The sequence below is a fragment of the Hyla sarda genome, unplaced genomic scaffold (assembly GCF_029499605.1).
Source record: "Hyla sarda isolate aHylSar1 unplaced genomic scaffold, aHylSar1.hap1 scaffold_131, whole genome shotgun sequence".
NCBI lineage: Eukaryota > Metazoa > Chordata > Amphibia > Anura > Hylidae > Hyla > Hyla sarda.
Genome location: NW_026607934.1, coordinates 467,187 through 485,885, shown reverse-complemented (window position 1 = coordinate 485,885; position 18,699 = coordinate 467,187). Strand labels below are relative to the sequence as shown.

The window sequence follows — 18,699 nt, the reverse complement described above, 5'->3', positions numbered from 1 at the left end:
GGAAAATTGTCTGGCAGCCTCCCTGACAGCAAGCAGTGATAGTGCCCATGAAGGGCACCTTGTTGGGCCCGCCCCTTTCACGGTTATCGCTTCTCGGCCTTTTGGCTAAGATCAAGTGTAGTATCTGTTCTTATCAGTTTAATATCTGATACGTCCCCTATCTGGGGACCATATATTAAATGGATTTTTGAGAACGGGGGCCGATTTCGAAGCTTGCTTCCGTCGCCCTATGCATTGACCCGATATGGCAGTATCTTCGGGTACAGTGCACCACCCCCTTACAGGGTTAAAAAGAAAGATTCCTACTTTCATTGCTACCTGCTTGCTGGCTAGCCAGCTAGCCAGCCCTGTGGGCCTTGCTGCTGCTGCAGCCAAAAAACAAAAGGTGGTGCTGCTGCTGCTTCTGCTGCTTCTGCTTCTGCTTGTGTCTGGCCGCTGTTGGAGCGTCCAGGCACAGGACTTCTTCTGCTGCTGACTAAATGGCCTCCTTAATTGGATCATTTGAGTAGCCAGCACACCTGTGCAGGTAGGGCATGACATGATAGGCAGCTGTCTTGATAGCGGGTGGGTGCTGAATGTTCCTAATTGACAAAATAAGATTAATGCTTATGAAGAAATATAAAATCTCATCCCTTCCCCAATATCGCGCCACACCCCTACCCCTTAATTCCCTGGTTGAACTTGATGGACATATGTCTTTTTTCGACCGTACTAACTATGTAACTATGTAACATAACATGGGGGGGGGGGGGGGGTCTCCTGGCTGTTCACACAGGTGTGTCATTGCTGTACATTGACCATGCATTGCTTCTGTGGTATTGCAAAGGCAAAGACAAATGCTTCCAGCCATCCATTGCACTAATGGATTGGTCATCAGCTGGCTGTCTATGTCCCGCATCAATATAGACCAAAGTACAGAGGGTTAGGCTATGCTATTGTGCACCTACCTGATGCATCAGAAGGTGCGAGGCCCTTGCTAAATTCTGTGCACAGACTTTGAGATCTATACTTTAGACTGTATCTAAACCTGCTCCAACATGGACTGACATTCTGGCCTACTTTCAGCCGATGCGACTTGTCTGTCGCTGAACAGTCGCTTTTTATGTATTCAGCACCTATGTATAATGTTGTAAAAATGCTCTAGAAGCTAAAGTCGCAGAAATGTCACACATATTTGGCCTGCAACTTTCTGTGCGACAAATTCAGACAGGAAAAATCAGTATAAATCCTTAGAAAATTATCCCCCAGTGTCTCCATCTGCTGGCGGTATTGAATAAGCATTGCTGCACTGATGGGGTATGCATTAGACGAAAAAAAAGAAGAAAAAGAAGAATAATACGCCCAGAAAAGAGGCGAAAAGGAGAAAAACGTAAAAAAACGTGAAAAAAAAGTAAGAGGAAGAGAAGGGAAAAAAAGGTGGAAATGGGTTTAAAAGTGATTTCGGCGGAGAAATATATATATATATATATATATATATATATATACGCGCACACACACACATATATATAAACGTATTCTCCGTTGAGATATTGCAGCCGCTGCTGTGTCCAGGCCCAGGAGCCTTAGCACTGTGCTGTGATGTCACTCAATACCACTGACATCACTAGGTGTAAACAACATCTCTCCTTTGCTGTGTATGTGACTATGGAGCTGTTTGGTGATGTCGTCTATTATGGCCTTCATAGAAGCAACAGGAGATTGTTGCATCCATCTAGAACCCTCAGAACTACAGTGCTATGATGTCACTCACTTCCACAGGCCTTGCAGAGTGTAAACAACAACAACCCAGCTTTGTTGTGTATGTAACCATAGGGATTTGTGATGTCACCTAGAACCTTCACAGCAGCGACAGCTTTATGAGGAGCATCAGCACTGCTCTGCCTGAGCAGAACCATCACCGCCATAGGTTGTCAAATAACCCGGATTTAACCCACACAGGTAAGTCCAATGGGGTGCAGGCATGTCCTCTATGCTTACAGCTTCCCGTGGGTGTTGGTTTGATACCGTTTGGGGACAGCCAAGGAGGCATCTGCAGGCAACAAAGGTAGGTGTGTGCTTGTGTGTGTGTTTCCTATGCAGATCCTAAGCCCAGTGTCACATGCAAGTAGGAGGAGTAAGAAGGGTTCCTGGCAAATCCGGGTTATGGATTGCATTTAAAAAGGCCCCGTGGGAGTGCAATGGGCCCCTGTCTTGCTGCTTAGCAATAATGGTATGGGTTTAGGTTCTGCTGTGTGTACTGGTGGTTGACTGCCCCCCAGCCCAGAGTGTGCATGGAAAATTGTCTGGCAGCCTCCCTGACAGCAAGCAGTGATAGTGCCCATGAAGGGCACCTTGTTGGGCCCGCCCCTTTCACGGTTATCGCTTCTCGGCCTTTTGGCTAAGATCAAGTGTAGTATCTGTTCTTATCAGTTTAATATCTGATACGTCCCCTATCTGGGGACCATATATTAAATGGATTTTTGAGAACGGGGGCCGATTTCGAAGCTTGCTTCCGTCGCCCTATGCATTGACCCGATATGGCAGTATCTTCGGGTACAGTGCACCACCCCCTTACAGGGTTAAAAAGAAAGATTCCTACTTTCATTGCTACCTGCTTGCTGGCTAGCCAGCTAGCCAGCCCTGTGGGCCTTGCTGCTGCTGCAGCCAAAAAACAAAAGGTGGTGCTGCTGCTGCTTCTGCTGCTTCTGCTTCTGCTTGTGTCTGGCCGCTGTTGGAGCGTCCAGGCACAGGACTTCTGCTGCTGCTGACTAAATGGCCTCCTTAATTGGATCATTTGAGTAGCCAGCACACCTGTGCAGGTAGGGCATGACATGATAGGCAGCTGCCTTGATAGCGGGTGGGTGCTGAATGTTCCTAATTGACAAAATAAGATTAATGCTTATGAAGAAATATAAAATCTCATCCCTTCCCCAATATCGCGCCACACCCCTACCCCTTAATTCCCTGGTTGAACTTGATGGACATATGTCTTTTTTCGACCGTACTAACTATGTAACTATGTAACATAACATGGGGGGGGGGGGGTCTCCTGGCTGTTCACACAGGTGTGTCATTGCTGTACATTGACCATGCATTGCTTCTGTGGTATTGCAAAGGCAAAGACAAATGCTTCCAGCCATCCATTGCACTAATGGATTGGTCATCAGCTGGCTGTCTATGTCCCGCATCAATATAGACCAAAGTACAGAGGGTTAGGCTATGCTATTGTGCACCTACCTGATGCATCAGAAGGTGCGAGGCCCTTGCTAAATTCTGTGCACAGACTTTGAGATCTATACTTTAGACTGTATCTAAACCTGCTCCAACATGGACTGACATTCTGGCCTACTTTCAGCCGATGCGACTTGTCTGTCGCTGAACAGTCGCTTTTTATGTATTCAGCACCTATGTATAATGTTGTAAAAATGCTCTAGAAGCTAAAGTCGCAGAAATGTCACACATATTTGGCCTGCAACTTTCTGTGCGACAAATTCAGACAGGAAAAATCAGTATAAATCCTTAGAAAATTATCCCCCAGTGTCTCCATCTGCTGGCGGTATTGAATAAGCATTGCTGCACTGATGGGGTATGCATTAGACGAAAAAAAAGAAGAAAAAGAAGAATAATACGCCCAGAAAAGAGGCGAAAAGGAGAAAAACGTAAAAAAACGTGAAAAAAAAGTAAGAGGAAGAGAAGGGAAAAAAAAGGTGGAAATGGGTTTAAAAGTGATTTTGGCGGAGAAATATATATATATATATATATATATATATATATATATATATATATATACGCGCACACACACACATATATATAAACGTATTCTCCGTTGAGATATTGCAGCCGCTGCTGTGTCCAGGCCCAGGAGCCTTAGCACTGTGCTGTGATGTCACTCAATACCACTGACATCACTAGGTGTAAACAACATCTCTCCTTTGCTGTGTATGTGACTATGGAGCTGTTTGGTGATGTCGTCTATTATGGCCTTCATAGAAGCAACAGGAGATTGTTGCATCCATCTAGAACCCTCAGAACTACAGTGCTATGATGTCACTCACTTCCACAGGCCTTGCAGAGTGTAAACAACAACAACCCAGCTTTGTTGTGTATGTAACCATAGGGATTTGTGATGTCACCTAGAACCTTCACAGCAGCGACAGCTTTATGAGGAGCATCAGCACTGCTCTGCCTGAGCAGAACCATCACCGCCATAGGTTGTCAAATAACCCGGATTTAACCCACACAGGTAAGTCCAATGGGGTGCAGGCATGTCCTCTATGCTTACAGCTTCCCGTGGGTGTTGGTTTGATACCGTTTGGGGACAGCCAAGGAGGCATCTGCAGGCAACAAAGGTAGGTGTGTGCTTGTGTGTGTGTTTCCTATGCAGATCCTAAGCCCAGTGTCACATGCAAGTAGGAGGAGTAAGAAGGGTTCCTGGCAAATCCGGGTTATGGATTGCATTTAAAAAGGCCCCGTGGGAGTGCAATGGGCCCCTGTCTTGCTGCTTAGCAATAATGGTATGGGTTTAGGTTCTGCTGTGTGTACTGGTGGTTGACTGCCCCCCAGCCCAGAGTGTGCATGGAAAATTGTCTGGCAGCCTCCCTGACAGCAAGCAGTGATAGTGCCCATGAAGGGCACCTTGTTGGGCCCGCCCCTTTCACGGTTATCGCTTCTCGGCCTTTTGGCTAAGATCAAGTGTAGTATCTGTTCTTATCAGTTTAATATCTGATACGTCCCCTATCTGGGGACCATATATTAAATGGATTTTTGAGAACAGGGGCCGATTTCGAAGCTTGCTTCCGTCGCCCTATGCATTGACCCAATATGGCAGTATCTTCGGGTACAGTGCACCACCCCCTTACAGGGTTAAAAAGAAAGATTCCTACTTTCATTGCTACCTGCTTGCTGGCTAGCCAGCTAGCCAGCCCTGTGGGCCTTGCTGCTGCTGCAGCCAAAAAACAAAAGGTGGTGCTGCTGCTGCTTCTGCTGCTTCTGCTTCTGCTTGTGTCTGGCCGCTGTTGGAGCGTCCAGGCACAGGACTTCTGCTGCTGCTGACTAAATGGCCTCCTTAATTGGATCATTTGAGTAGCCAGCACACCTGTGCAGGTAGGGCATGACATGATAGGCAGCTGCCTTGATAGCGGGTGGGTGCTGAATGTTCCTAATTGACAAAATAAGATTAATGCTTATGAAGAAATATAAAATCTCATCCCTTCCCCAATATCGCGCCACACCCCTACCCCTTAATTCCCTGGTTGAACTTGATGGACATATGTCTTTTTTCGACCGTACTAACTATGTAACTATGTAACATAACATGGGGGGGGGGGGGGGTTCTCCTGGCTGTTCACACAGGTGTGTCATTGCTGTACATTGACCATGCATTGCTTCTGTGGTATTGCAAAGGCAAAGACAAATGCTTCCAGCCATCCATTGCACTAATGGATTGGTCATCAGCTGGCTGTCTATGTCCCGCATCAATATAGACCAAAGTACAGAGGGTTAGGCTATGCTATTGTGCACCTACCTGATGCATCAGAAGGTGCGAGGCCCTTGCTAAATTCTGTGCACAGACTTTGAGATCTATACTTTAGACTGTATCTAAACCTGCTCCAACATGGACTGACATTCTGGCCTACTTTCAGCCGATGCGACTTGTCTGTCGCTGAACAGTCGCTTTTTATGTATTCAGCACCTATGTATAATGTTGTAAAAATGCTCTAGAAGCTAAAGTCGCAGAAATGTCACACATATTTGGCCTGCAACTTTCTGTGCGACAAATTCAGACAGGAAAAATCAGTATAAATCCTTAGAAAATTATCCCCCAGTGTCTCCATCTGCTGGCGGTATTGAATAAGCATTGCTGCACTGATGGGGTATGCATTAGACGAAAAAAAAGAAGAAAAAGAAGAATAATACGCCCAGAAAAGAGGCGAAAAGGAGAAAAACGTAAAAAAACGTGAAAAAAAAGTAAGAGGAAGAGAAGGGAAAAAAAGGTGGAAATGGGTTTAAAAGTGATTTCGGCGGAGAAATATATATATATATATATATATATATATATATATATATATATATATATATACGCGCACACACACACATATATATAAACGTATTCTCCGTTGAGATATTGCAGCCGCTGCTGTGTCCAGGCCCAGGAGCCTTAGCACTGTGCTGTGATGTCACTCAATACCACTGACATCACTAGGTGTAAACAACATCTCTCCTTTGCTGTGTATGTGACTATGGAGCTGTTTGGTGATGTCGTCTATTATGGCCTTCATAGAAGCAACAGGAGATTGTTGCATCCATCTAGAACCCTCAGAACTACAGTGCTATGATGTCACTCACTTCCACAGGCCTTGCAGAGTGTAAACAACAACAACCCAGCTTTGTTGTGTATGTAACCATAGGGATTTGTGATGTCACCTAGAACCTTCACAGCAGCGACAGCTTTATGAGGAGCATCAGCACTGCTCTGCCTGAGCAGAACCATCACCGCCATAGGTTGTCAAATAACCCGGATTTAACCCACACAGGTAAGTCCAATGGGGTGCAGGCATGTCCTCTATGCTTACAGCTTCCCGTGGGTGTTGGTTTGATACCGTTTGGGGACAGCCAAGGAGGCATCTGCAGGCAACAAAGGTAGGTGTGTGCTTGTGTGTGTGTTTCCTATGCAGATCCTAAGCCCAGTGTCACATGCAAGTAGGAGGAGTAAGAAGGGTTCCTGGCAAATCCGGGTTATGGATTGCATTTAAAAAGGCCCCGTGGGAGTGCAATGGGCCCCTGTCTTGCTGCTTAGCAATAATGGTATGGGTTTAGGTTCTGCTGTGTGTACTGGTGGTTGACTGCCCCCCAGCCCAGAGTGTGCATGGAAAATTGTCTGGCAGCCTCCCTGACAGCAAGCAGTGATAGTGCCCATGAAGGGCACCTTGTTGGGCCCGCCCCTTTCACGGTTATCGCTTCTCGGCCTTTTGGCTAAGATCAAGTGTAGTATCTGTTCTTATCAGTTTAATATCTGATACGTCCCCTATCTGGGGACCATATATTAAATGGATTTTTGAGAACGGGGGCCGATTTCGAAGCTTGCTTCCGTCGCCCTATGCATTGACCCGATATGGCAGTATCTTCGGGTACAGTGCACCACCCCCTTACAGGGTTAAAAAGAAAGATTCCTACTTTCATTGCTACCTGCTTGCTGGCTAGCCAGCTAGCCAGCCCTGTGGGCCTTGCTGCTGCTGCAGCCAAAAAACAAAAGGTGGTGCTGCTGCTGCTTCTGCTGCTTCTGCTTCTGCTGCTTCTGCTTGTGTCTGGCCGCTGTTGGAGCGTCCAGGCACAGGACTTCTGCTGCTGCTGACTAAATGGCCTCCTTAATTGGATCATTTGAGTAGCCAGCACACCTGTGCAGGTAGGGCATGACATGATAGGCAGCTGCCTTGATAGCGGGTGGGTGCTGAATGTTCCTAATTGACAAAATAAGATTAATGCTTATGAAGAAATATAAAATCTCATCCCTTCCCCAATATCGCGCCACACCCCTACCCCTTAATTCCCTGGTTGAACTTGATGGACATATGTCTTTTTTCGACCGTACTAACTATGTAACTATGTAACATAACATGGGGGGGGGGGGGGTCTCCTGGCTGTTCACACAGGTGTGTCATTGCTGTACATTGACCATGCATTGCTTCTGTGGTATTGCAAAGGCAAAGACAAATGCTTCCAGCCATCCATTGCACTAATGGATTGGTCATCAGCTGGCTGTCTATGTCCCGCATCAATATAGACCAAAGTACAGAGGGTTAGGCTATGCTATTGTGCACCTACCTGATGCATCAGAAGGTGCGAGGCCCTTGCTAAATTCTGTGCACAGACTTTGAGATCTATACTTTAGACTGTATCTAAACCTGCTCCAACATGGACTGACATTCTGGCCTACTTTCAGCCGATGCGACTTGTCTGTCGCTGAACAGTCGCTTTTTATGTATTCAGCACCTATGTATAATGTTGTAAAAATGCTCTAGAAGCTAAAGTCGCAGAAATGTCACACATATTTGGCCTGCAACTTTCTGTGCGACAAATTCAGACAGGAAAAATCAGTATAAATCCTTAGAAAATTATCCCCCAGTGTCTCCATCTGCTGGCGGTATTGAATAAGCATTGCTGCACTGATGGGGTATGCATTAGACGAAAAAAAAGAAGAAAAAGAAGAATAATACGCCCAGAAAAGAGGCGAAAAGGAGAAAAACGTAAAAAAACGTGAAAAAAAAGTAAGAGGAAGAGAAGGGAAAAAAAGGTGGAAATGGGTTTAAAAGTGATTTCGGCGGAGAAATATATATATATATATATATATATATATATATATATATATATATATATACGCGCACACACACACATATATATAAACGTATTCTCCGTTGAGATATTGCAGCCGCTGCTGTGTCCAGGCCCAGGAGCCTTAGCACTGTGCTGTGATGTCACTCAATACCACTGACATCACTAGGTGTAAACAACATCTCTCCTTTGCTGTGTATGTGACTATGGAGCTGTTTGGTGATGTCGTCTATTATGGCCTTCATAGAAGCAACAGGAGATTGTTGCATCCATCTAGAACCCTCAGAACTACAGTGCTATGATGTCACTCACTTCCACAGGCCTTGCAGAGTGTAAACAACAACAACCCAGCTTTGTTGTGTATGTAACCATAGGGATTTGTGATGTCACCTAGAACCTTCACAGCAGCGACAGCTTTATGAGGAGCATCAGCACTGCTCTGCCTGAGCAGAACCATCACCGCCATAGGTTGTCAAATAACCCGGATTTAACCCACACAGGTAAGTCCAATGGGGTGCAGGCATGTCCTCTATGCTTACAGCTTCCCGTGGGTGTTGGTTTGATACCGTTTGGGGACAGCCAAGGAGGCATCTGCAGGCAACAAAGGTAGGTGTGTGCTTGTGTGTGTGTTTCCTATGCAGATCCTAAGCCCAGTGTCACATGCAAGTAGGAGGAGTAAGAAGGGTTCCTGGCAAATCCGGGTTATGGATTGCATTTAAAAAGGCCCCGTGGGAGTGCAATGGGCCCCTGTCTTGCTGCTTAGCAATAATGGTATGGGTTTAGGTTCTGCTGTGTGTACTGGTGGTTGACTGCCCCCCAGCCCAGAGTGTGCATGGAAAATTGTCTGGCAGCCTCCCTGACAGCAAGCAGTGATAGTGCCCATGAAGGGCACCTTGTTGGGCCCGCCCCTTTCACGGTTATCGCTTCTCGGCCTTTTGGCTAAGATCAAGTGTAGTATCTGTTCTTATCAGTTTAATATCTGATACGTCCCCTATCTGGGGACCATATATTAAATGGATTTTTGAGAACGGGGGCCGATTTCGAAGCTTGCTTCCGTCGCCCTATGCATTGACCCGATATGGCAGTATCTTCGGGTACAGTGCACCACCCCCTTACAGGGTTAAAAAGAAAGATTCCTACTTTCATTGCTACCTGCTTGCTGGCTAGCCAGCTAGCCAGCCCTGTGGGCCTTGCTGCTGCTGCAGCCAAAAAACAAAAGGTGGTGCTGCTGCTGCTTCTGCTGCTTCTGCTTCTGCTTGTGTCTGGCCGCTGTTGGAGCGTCCAGGCACAGGACTTCTGCTGCTGCTGACTAAATGGCCTCCTTAATTGGATCATTTGAGTAGCCAGCACACCTGTGCAGGTAGGGCATGACATGATAGGCAGCTGCCTTGATAGCGGGTGGGTGCTGAATGTTCCTAATTGACAAAATAAGATTAATGCTTATGAAGAAATATAAAATCTCATCCCTTCCCCAATATCGCGCCACACCCCTACCCCTTAATTCCCTGGTTGAACTTGATGGACATGTCTTTTTTCGACCGTACTAACTATGTAACTATGTAACATAACATGGGGGGGGGGGGGGTCTCCTGGCTGTTCACACAGGTGTGTCATTGCTGTACATTGACCATGCATTGCTTCTGTGGTATTGCAAAGGCAAAGACAAATGCTTCCAGCCATCCATTGCACTAATGGATTGGTCATCAGCTGGCTGTCTATGTCCCGCATCAATATAGACCAAAGTACAGAGGGTTAGGCTATGCTATTGTGCACCTACCTGATGCATCAGAAGGTGCGAGGCCCTTGCTAAATTCTGTGCACAGACTTTGAGATCTATACTTTAGACTGTATCTAAACCTGCTCCAACATGGACTGACATTCTGGCCTACTTTCAGCCGATGCGACTTGTCTGTCGCTGAACAGTCGCTTTTTATGTATTCAGCACCTATGTATAATGTTGTAAAAATGCTCTAGAAGCTAAAGTCGCAGAAATGTCACACATATTTGGCCTGCAACTTTCTGTGCGACAAATTCAGACAGGAAAAATCAGTATAAATCCTTAGAAAATTATCCCCCAGTGTCTCCATCTGCTGGCGGTATTGAATAAGCATTGCTGCACTGATGGGGTATGCATTAGACGAAAAAAAAGAAGAAAAAGAAGAATAATACGCCCAGAAAAGAGGCGAAAAGGAGAAAAACGTAAAAAAACGTGAAAAAAAAGTAAGAGGAAGAGAAGGGAAAAAAAGGTGGAAATGGGTTTAAAAGTGATTTCGGCGGAGAAATATATATATATATATATATATATATATATATATATATATATATACGCGCACACACACACATATATATAAACGTATTCTCCGTTGAGATATTGCAGCCGCTGCTGTGTCCAGGCCCAGGAGCCTTAGCACTGTGCTGTGATGTCACTCAATACCACTGACATCACTAGGTGTAAACAACATCTCTCCTTTGCTGTGTATGTGACTATGGAGCTGTTTGGTGATGTCGTCTATTATGGCCTTCATAGAAGCAACAGGAGATTGTTGCATCCATCTAGAACCCTCAGAACTACAGTGCTATGATGTCACTCACTTCCACAGGCCTTGCAGAGTGTAAACAACAACAACCCAGCTTTGTTGTGTATGTAACCATAGGGATTTGTGATGTCACCTAGAACCTTCACAGCAGCGACAGCTTTATGAGGAGCATCAGCACTGCTCTGCCTGAGCAGAACCATCACCGCCATAGGTTGTCAAATAACCCGGATTTAACCCACACAGGTAAGTCCAATGGGGTGCAGGCATGTCCTCTATGCTTACAGCTTCCCGTGGGTGTTGGTTTGATACCGTTTGGGGACAGCCAAGGAGGCATCTGCAGGCAACAAAGGTAGGTGTGTGCTTGTGTGTGTGTTTCCTATGCAGATCCTAAGCCCAGTGTCACATGCAAGTAGGAGGAGTAAGAAGGGTTCCTGGCAAATCCGGGTTATGGATTGCATTTAAAAAGGCCCCGTGGGAGTGCAATGGGCCCCTGTCTTGCTGCTTAGCAATAATGGTATGGGTTTAGGTTCTGCTGTGTGTACTGGTGGTTGACTGCCCCCCAGCCCAGAGTGTGCATGGAAAATTGTCTGGCAGCCTCCCTGACAGCAAGCAGTGATAGTGCCCATGAAGGGCACCTTGTTGGGCCCGCCCCTTTCACGGTTATCGCTTCTCGGCCTTTTGGCTAAGATCAAGTGTAGTATCTGTTCTTATCAGTTTAATATCTGATACGTCCCCTATCTGGGGACCATATATTAAATGGATTTTTGAGAACGGGGGCCGATTTCGAAGCTTGCTTCCGTCGCCCTATGCATTGACCCGATATGGCAGTATCTTCGGGTACAGTGCACCACCCCCTTACAGGGTTAAAAAGAAAGATTCCTACTTTCATTGCTACCTGCTTGCTGGCTAGCCAGCTAGCCAGCCCTGTGGGCCTTGCTGCTGCTGCAGCCAAAAAACAAAAGGTGGTGCTGCTGCTGCTTCTGCTGCTTCTGCTTCTGCTTGTGTCTGGCCGCTGTTGGAGCGTCCAGGCACAGGACTTCTGCTGCTGCTGACTAAATGGCCTCCTTAATTGGATCATTTGAGTAGCCAGCACACCTGTGCAGGTAGGGCATGACATGATAGGCAGCTGCCTTGATAGCGGGTGGGTGCTGAATGTTCCTAATTGACAAAATAAGATTAATGCTTATGAAGAAATATAAAATCTCATCCCTTCCCCAATATCGCGCCACACCCCTACCCCTTAATTCCCTGGTTGAACTTGATGGACATATGTCTTTTTTCGACCGTACTAACTATGTAACTATGTAACATAACATGGGGGGGGGGGGGGGGGGGGTTCTCCTGGCTGTTCACACAGGTGTGTCATTGCTGTACATTGACCATGCATTGCTTCTGTGGTATTGCAAAGGCAAAGACAAATGCTTCCAGCCATCCATTGCACTAATGGATTGGTCATCAGCTGGCTGTCTATGTCCCGCATCAATATAGACCAAAGTACAGAGGGTTAGGCTATGCTATTGTGCACCTACCTGATGCATCAGAAGGTGCGAGGCCCTTGCTAAATTCTGTGCACAGACTTTGAGATCTATACTTTAGACTGTATCTAAACCTGCTCCAACATGGACTGACATTCTGGCCTACTTTCAGCCGATGCGACTTGTCTGTCGCTGAACAGTCGCTTTTTATGTATTCAGCACCTATGTATAATGTTGTAAAAATGCTCTAGAAGCTAAAGTCGCAGAAATGTCACACATATTTGGCCTGCAACTTTCTGTGCGACAAATTCAGACAGGAAAAATCAGTATAAATCCTTAGAAAATTATCCCCCAGTGTCTCCATCTGCTGGCGGTATTGAATAAGCATTGCTGCACTGATGGGGTATGCATTAGACGAAAAAAAAGAAGAAAAAGAAGAATAATACGCCCAGAAAAGAGGCGAAAAGGAGAAAAACGTAAAAAAACGTGAAAAAAAAGTAAGAGGAAGAGAAGGGAAAAAAAGGTGGAAATGGGTTTAAAAGTGATTTCGGCGGAGAAATATATATATATATATATATATATATATATATATATATATATATGCGCACACACACACATATATATAAACGTATTCTCCGTTGAGATATTGCAGCCGCTGCTGTGTCCAGGCCCAGGAGCCTTAGCACTGTGCTGTGATGTCACTCAATACCACTGACATCACTAGGTGTAAACAACATCTCTCCTTTGCTGTGTATGTGACTATGGAGCTGTTTGGTGATGTCGTCTATTATGGCCTTCATAGAAGCAACAGGAGATTGTTGCATCCATCTAGAACCCTCAGAACTACAGTGCTATGATGTCACTCACTTCCACAGGCCTTGCAGAGTGTAAACAACAACAACCCAGCTTTGTTGTGTATGTAACCATAGGGATTTGTGATGTCACCTAGAACCTTCACAGCAGCGACAGCTTTATGAGGAGCATCAGCACTGCTCTGCCTGAGCAGAACCATCACCGCCATAGGTTGTCAAATAACCCGGATTTAACCCACACAGGTAAGTCCAATGGGGTGCAGGCATGTCCTCTATGCTTACAGCTTCCCGTGGGTGTTGGTTTGATACCGTTTGGGGACAGCCAAGGAGGCATCTGCAGGCAACAAAGGTAGGTGTGTGCTTGTGTGTGTGTTTCCTATGCAGATCCTAAGCCCAGTGTCACATGCAAGTAGGAGGAGTAAGAAGGGTTCCTGGCAAATCCGGGTTATGGATTGCATTTAAAAAGGCCCCGTGGGAGTGCAATGGGCCCCTGTCTTGCTGCTTAGCAATAATGGTATGGGTTTAGGTTCTGCTGTGTGTACTGGTGGTTGACTGCCCCCCAGCCCAGAGTGTGCATGGAAAATTGTCTGGCAGCCTCCCTGACAGCAAGCAGTGATAGTGCCCATGAAGGGCACCTTGTTGGGCCCGCCCCTTTCACGGTTATCGCTTCTCGGCCTTTTGGCTAAGATCAAGTGTAGTATCTGTTCTTATCAGTTTAATATCTGATACGTCCCCTATCTGGGGACCATATATTAAATGGATTTTTGAGAACGGGGGCCGATTTTGAAGCTTGCTTCCGTCGCCCTATGCATTGACCCGATATGGCAGTATCTTCGGGTACAGTGCACCACCCCCTTACAGGGTTAAAAAGAAAGATTCCTACTTTCATTGCTACCTGCTTGCTGGCTAGCCAGCTAGCCAGCCCTGTGGGCCTTGCTGCTGCTGCAGCCAAAAAACAAAAGGTGGTGCTGCTGCTGCTTCTGCTGCTTCTGCTTGTGTCTGGCCGCTGTTGGAGCGTCCAGGCACAGGACTTCTGCTGCTGCTGACTAAATGGCCTCCTTAATTGGATCATTTGAGTAGCCAGCACACCTGTGCAGGTAGGGCATGACATGATAGGCAGCTGCCTTGATAGCGGGTGGGTGCTGAATGTTCCTAATTGACAAAATAAGATTAATGCTTATGAAGAAATATAAAATCTCATCCCTTCCCCAATATCGCGCCACACCCCTACCCCTTAATTCCCTGGTTGAACTTGATGGACATATGTCTTTTTTCGACCGTACTAACTATGTAACTATGTAACATAACATGGGGGGGGGGGGGGGTCTCCTGGCTGTTCACACAGGTGTGTCATTGCTGTACATTGACCATGCATTGCTTCTGTGGTATTGCAAAGGCAAAGACAAATGCTTCCAGCCATCCATTGCACTAATGGATTGGTCATCAGCTGGCTGTCTATGTCCCGCATCAATATACACCAAAGTACAGAGGGTTAGGCTATGCTATTGTGCACCTACCTGATGCATCAGAAGGTGCGAGGCCCTTGCTAAATTCTGTGCACAGACTTTGAGATCTATACTTTAGACTGTATCTAAACCTGCTCCAACATGGACTGACATTCTGGCCTACTTTCAGCCGATGCGACTTGTCTGTCGCTGAACAGTCGCTTTTTATGTATTCAGCACCTATGTATAATGTTGTAAAAATGCTCTAGAAGCTAAAGTCGCAGAAATGTCACACATATTTGGCCTGCAACTTTCTGTGCGACAAATTCAGACAGGAAAAATCAGTATAAATCCTTAGAAAATTATCCCCCAGTGTCTCCATCTGCTGGCGGTATTGAATAAGCATTGCTGCACTGATGGGGTATGCATTAGACGAAAAAAAAGAAGAAAAAGAAGAATAATACGCCCAGAAAAGAGGCGAAAAGGAGAAAAACGTAAAAAAACGTGAAAAAAAAGTAAGAGGAAGAGAAGGGAAAAAAAGGTGGAAATGGGTTTAAAAGTGATTTCGGCGGAGAAATATATATATATATATATATATATATATATATATATATATACGCGCACACACACACATATATATAAACGTATTCTCCGTTGAGATATTGCAGCCGCTGCTGTGTCCAGGCCCAGGAGCCTTAGCACTGTGCTGTGATGTCACTCAATACCACTGACATCACTAGGTGTAAACAACATCTCTCCTTTGCTGTGTATGTGACTATGGAGCTGTTTGGTGATGTCGTCTATTATGGCCTTCATAGAAGCAACAGGAGATTGTTGCATCCATCTAGAACCCTCAGAACTACAGTGCTATGATGTCACTCACTTCCACAGGCCTTGCAGAGTGTAAACAACAACAACCCAGCTTTGTTGTGTATGTAACCATAGGGATTTGTGATGTCACCTAGAACCTTCACAGCAGCGACAGCTTTATGAGGAGCATCAGCACTGCTCTGCCTGAGCAGAACCATCACCGCCATAGGTTGTCAAATAACCCGGATTTAACCCACACAGGTAAGTCCAATGGGGTGCAGGCATGTCCTCTATGCTTACAGCTTCCCGTGGGTGTTGGTTTGATACCGTTTGGGGACAGCCAAGGAGGCATCTGCAGGCAACAAAGGTAGGTGTGTGCTTGTGTGTGTGTTTCCTATGCAGATCCTAAGCCCAGTGTCACATGCAAGTAGGAGGAGTAAGAAGGGTTCCTGGCAAATCCGGGTTATGGATTGCATTTAAAAAGGCCCCGTGGGAGTGCAATGGGCCCCTGTCTTGCTGCTTAGCAATAATGGTATGGGTTTAGGTTCTGCTGTGTGTACTGGTGGTTGACTGCCCCCCAGCCCAGAGTGTGCATGGAAAATTGTCTGGCAGCCTCCCTGACAGCAAGCAGTGATAGTGCCCATGAAGGGCACCTTGTTGGGCCCGCCCCTTTCACGGTTATCGCTTCTCGGCCTTTTGGCTAAGATCAAGTGTAGTATCTGTTCTTATCAGTTTAATATCTGATACGTCCCCTATCTGGGGACCATATATTAAATGGATTTTTGAGAACGGGGGCCGATTTTGAAGCTTGCTTCCGTCGCCATATGCATTGACCCGATATGGCAGTATCTTCGGGTACAGTGCACCACCCCCTTACAGGGTTAAAAAGAAAGATTCCTACTTTCATTGCTACCTGCTTGCTGGCTAGCCAGCTAGCCAGCCCTGTGGGCCTTGCTGCTGCTGCAGCCAAAAAACAAAAGGTGGTGCTGCTGCTGCTTCTGCTGCTTCTGCTTCTGCTTGTGTCTGGCCGCTGTTGGAGCGTCCAGGCACAGGACTTCTGCTGCTGCTGACTAAATGGCCTCCTTAATTGGATCATTTGAGTAGCCAGCACACCTGTGCAGGTAGGGCATGACATGATAGGCAGCTGCCTTGATAGCGGGTGGGTGCTGAATGTTCCTAATTGACAAAATAAGATTAATGCTTATGAAGAAATATAAAATCTCATCCCTTCCCCAATATCGCGCCACACCCCTACCCCTTAATTCCCTGGTTGAACTTCATGGACATATGTCTTTTTTCGACCGTACTAACTATGTAACTATGTAACATAACATGGGGGGGGGGGGGGGGGGGTCTCCTGGCTGTTCACACAGGTGTGTCATTGCTGTACATTGACCATGCATTGCTTCTGTGGTATTGCAAAGGCAAAGACAAATGCTTCCAGCCATCCATTGCACTAATGGATTGGTCATCAGCTGGCTGTCTATGTCCCGCATCAATATAGACCAAAGTACAGAGGGTTAGGCTATGCTATTGTGCACCTACCTGATGCATCAGAAGGTGCGAGGCCCTTGCTAAATTCTGTGCACAGACTTTGAGATCTATACTTTAGACTGTATCTAAACCTGCTCCAACATGGACTGACATTCTGGCCTACTTTCAGCCGATGCGACTTGTCTGTCGCTGAACAGTCGCTTTTTATGTATTCAGCACCTATGTATAATGTTGTAAAAATGCTCTAGAAGCTAAAGTCGCAGAAATGTCACACATATTTGGCCTGCAACTTTCTGTGCGACAAATTCAGACAGGAAAAATCAGTATAAATCCTTAGAAAATTATCCCCCAGTGTCTCCATCTGCTGGCGGTATTGAATAAGCATTGCTGCACTGATGGGGTATGCATTAGACGAAAAAAAAGAAGAAAAAGAAGAATAATACGCCCAGAAAAGAGGCGAAAAGGAGAAAAACGTAAAAAAACGTGAAAAAAAAGTAAGAGGAAGAGAAGGGAAAAAAAGGTGGAAATGGGTTTAAAAGTGATTTCGGCGGAGAAATATATATATATAAATATATATATATATATATATATATATATATATATATATATACGCGCACACACACACATATATATAAACGTATTCTCCGTTGAGATATTGCAGCCGCTGCTGTGTCCAGGCCCAGGAGCCTTAGCACTGTGCTGTGATGTCACTCAATACCACTGACATCACTAGGTGTAAACAACATCTCTCCTTTGCTGTGTATGTGACTATGGAGCTGTTTGGTGATGTCGTCTATTATGGCCTTCATAGAAGCAACAGGAGATTGTTGCATCCATCTAGAACCCTCAGAACTACAGTGCTATGATGTCACTCACTTCCACAGGCCTTGCAGAGTGTAAACAACAACAACCCAGCTTTGTTGTGTATGTAACCATAGGGATTTGTGATGTCACCTAGAACCTTCACAGCAGCGACAGCTTTATGAGGAGCATCAGCACTGCTCTGCCTGAGCAGAACCATCACCGCCATAGGTTGTCAAATAACCCGGATTTAACCCACACAGGTAAGTCCAATGGGGTGCAGGCATGTCCTCTATGCTTACAGCTTCCCGTGGGTGTTGGTTTGATACCGTTTGGGGACAGCCAAGGAGGCATCTGCAGGCAACAAAGGTAGGTGTGTGCTTGTGTGTGTGTTTCCTATGCAGATCCTAAGCCCAGTGTCACATGCAAGTAGGAGGAGTAAGAAGGGTTCCTGGCAAATCCGGGTTATGGATTGCATTTAAAAAGGCCCCGTGGGAGTGCAATGGGCCCCTGTCTTGCTGCTTAGCAATAATGGTATGGGTTTAGGTTCTGCTGTGTGTACTGGTGGTTGACTGCCCCCCAGCCCAGAGTGTGCATGGAAAATTGTCTGGCAGCCTCCCTGACAGCAAGCAGTGATAGTGCCCATGAAGGGCACCTTGTTGGGCCCGCCCCTTTCACGGTTATCGCTTCTCGGCCTTTTGGCTAAGATCAAGTGTAGTATCTGTTCTTATCAGTTTAATATCTGATACGTCCCCTATCTGGGGACCATATATTAAATGGATTTTTGAGAACGGGGGCCGATTTCGAAGCTTGCTTCCGTCGCCCTATGCATTGACCCGATATGGCAGTATCTTCGGGTACAGTGCACCACCCCCTTACAGGGTTAAAAAGAAAGATTCCTACTTTCATTGCTACCTGCTTGCTGGCTAGCCAGCTAGCCAGCCCTGTGGGCCTTGCTGCTGCTGCAGCCAAAAAACAAAAGGTGGTGCTGCTGCTGCTTCTGCTGCTTCTGCTTGTG

General features: G+C 46.1%; 9 non-coding genes across 9 annotated transcripts; all 9 read left to right on the top strand.

The window, feature by feature from the left end:
- The first annotated feature begins 85 nt into the window (after positions 1-85).
- Positions 86-276, top strand: LOC130305270 (U2 spliceosomal RNA). The gene has a single exon (XR_008854868.1). It is a non-coding gene; the product is annotated as a U2 spliceosomal RNA (small nuclear RNA).
- Positions 277-2,357: 2,081 nt separating this feature from the next.
- LOC130305269 (U2 spliceosomal RNA) lies at positions 2,358-2,548 on the top strand. Its single transcript, XR_008854867.1, has one exon. It is a non-coding gene; the product is annotated as a U2 spliceosomal RNA (small nuclear RNA).
- A 2,093-nt stretch (positions 2,549-4,641) lies between these two features.
- Positions 4,642-4,832, top strand: LOC130305340 (U2 spliceosomal RNA). Its single transcript, XR_008854939.1, has one exon. It is a non-coding gene; the product is annotated as a U2 spliceosomal RNA (small nuclear RNA).
- A 2,099-nt stretch (positions 4,833-6,931) lies between these two features.
- On the top strand, positions 6,932-7,122 carry LOC130305268 (U2 spliceosomal RNA). Its single transcript, XR_008854866.1, has one exon. It is a non-coding gene; the product is annotated as a U2 spliceosomal RNA (small nuclear RNA).
- Positions 7,123-9,226: 2,104 nt separating this feature from the next.
- LOC130305267 (U2 spliceosomal RNA) lies at positions 9,227-9,417 on the top strand. The gene has a single exon (XR_008854865.1). It is a non-coding gene; the product is annotated as a U2 spliceosomal RNA (small nuclear RNA).
- A 2,089-nt stretch (positions 9,418-11,506) lies between these two features.
- Positions 11,507-11,697, top strand: LOC130305266 (U2 spliceosomal RNA). The gene has a single exon (XR_008854864.1). It is a non-coding gene; the product is annotated as a U2 spliceosomal RNA (small nuclear RNA).
- A 2,096-nt stretch (positions 11,698-13,793) lies between these two features.
- On the top strand, positions 13,794-13,984 carry LOC130305175 (U2 spliceosomal RNA). Its single transcript, XR_008854775.1, has one exon. It is a non-coding gene; the product is annotated as a U2 spliceosomal RNA (small nuclear RNA).
- A 2,082-nt stretch (positions 13,985-16,066) lies between these two features.
- LOC130305335 (U2 spliceosomal RNA) lies at positions 16,067-16,257 on the top strand. The gene has a single exon (XR_008854933.1). It is a non-coding gene; the product is annotated as a U2 spliceosomal RNA (small nuclear RNA).
- A 2,106-nt stretch (positions 16,258-18,363) lies between these two features.
- Positions 18,364-18,554, top strand: LOC130305265 (U2 spliceosomal RNA). The gene has a single exon (XR_008854863.1). It is a non-coding gene; the product is annotated as a U2 spliceosomal RNA (small nuclear RNA).
- The last annotated feature ends 145 nt before the right edge of the window (positions 18,555-18,699 follow it).